The sequence below is a fragment of the Acanthisitta chloris genome, unplaced genomic scaffold (genome assembly GCF_000695815.1).
Source record: "Acanthisitta chloris isolate BGI_N310 unplaced genomic scaffold, ASM69581v1 scaffold25777, whole genome shotgun sequence".
In the NCBI taxonomy this organism is placed as follows: Eukaryota; Metazoa; Chordata; class Aves; order Passeriformes; family Acanthisittidae; genus Acanthisitta; species Acanthisitta chloris.
Genome location: NW_008681881.1, coordinates 49,345 through 50,914, shown reverse-complemented (window position 1 = coordinate 50,914; position 1,570 = coordinate 49,345). Strand labels below are relative to the sequence as shown.

General features: G+C 37.8%; 1 protein-coding gene across 1 annotated transcript in view; it reads left to right on the top strand.

Annotated features, from left to right (window-relative positions):
- Positions 1-1,570, top strand: part of SPATA5 (spermatogenesis associated 5) — a gene marked incomplete at its 5' end in the record, with an annotated part of 176,439 nt that overhangs the window by 144,802 nt on the left and 30,067 nt on the right. The window lies entirely within an intron of this gene.

The window sequence follows — 1,570 nt, the reverse complement described above, 5'->3', positions numbered from 1 at the left end:
GTTTGTGCTGTGTTATGCTGCTCCACAGGACTTGCTGGCACCTCCAGGTGCTATAGCATTAGCAAGGAGCACTGCTGGGCACAGAGGAGAAGTCTCTAGTCCTTAAAAGTGATTAAAAACATCATGCTGCATTGAAACTTTTATGAGGTTTAATCTAGTGTTCCTTCATTTTATTTTGGGCAAAATTGCAGGAGGTCCAACTGTTATAAAACTGATAATTTTTTAATGGCTTTATATAATTAGGATGTCTTCACTCTGAGGTTGTTCAGTTTGATCACAGCTTTTTCCTCTTGTACTTCATGCTGAGAAGTTTTATCTGTTTGATTTCTCACTAAAGTATGACTAATTAAAGATCCGACCACAGAAGTATTTAAAAGCAATGTTTTAAAGTACAAACAGTGTGAGTTCCTCGGGTGTCATTGCTTGTTTTCATGGTGCTGCTCCAGCCTATAGGAAAGATGAGCTTCCCACAAACTCAAGTGCTCTACTATTTTAATTTGGGGTTAGATGAAGGGTGAAGACATTGTTTCCCCACTGCAGAAATATTTTGTTCCAGAACGTAGGTGAGAAAAAGGAAAATAAATTCCATAGAGTGAGGGACATTTACTGTCTGAGCTCCAGTCAGATGATGGTTTTTTTACAATTTAAATGGCAGTAGCAGGGAGGGAGGTTTTAGGCAGAGACTGAAATCAAGTGAGGTGTTGTTTTGACTTTAAAGTTGGTTGGAAGTAATAAAAAATTAAATACTCTGGATATGATGACAATATTCTTCAGATGACTGTGCTTATAAAAGTAAGATAATGGGACTGACTGCTTTTAAATTGGTGGAAAGCAGGTCATGGTGAAAGCCAAGGCTGGCATGGTTTCTATAGTATTATCAGTTTCCATGCTTACAGGACACAATAGTAAAGCAGGAATCTTGGAACCTGTAAATCTTTCACTGGTTCTTAGTTGCAGTAGAACAGTTAATGTAAAAAATATCTTTCTCACTTTGCAATAACTCTCACTGGAAGCACAGAGAATGAAGGGGAAGAAAAGCAAGCTGATGAAGGTTTGCTCTGGCTCAAGTAAGAGCAGATTTGATTCCAGAAAGATCTTTGCAGCAGCAGCAGCACACTAGCTCCTATCAGCTAAAGCCTTTGACTCTTAAAATATGTGTTCCAAATACGTATTCTAAAACATGCATGTTCTTGTTTACCAGATATTGACATATTTAGACTACTAACTTTAATAAAAAACCACCCCAAACAACCAAAACCTCTCCAAATTCCTCTCTTAGTTATAGAGGAAGGTAGTAAGTACAAAAGGAATGAGGATGCCTTCCATTGTGGGTGTACAGGAGGGTAAAGAGTGTTTTAAGAGATTGGGATTTTAGTAAAAATCATCTACAGTAAAGGGGAGAGAATGGTTAGATATAGGCGTAAAAAGGACATTTGGCAACTTAGGATGTGTTATCTTCTTTATATCTGGCTTTCCATAAAGGAAAAAGTCTTCCAGACTTAAGGGAAAGTCTTTCTGCCTAATGTTTTTAGAGGGCAATGGATTCAATCCTATATAGCAGCCTAGAAAG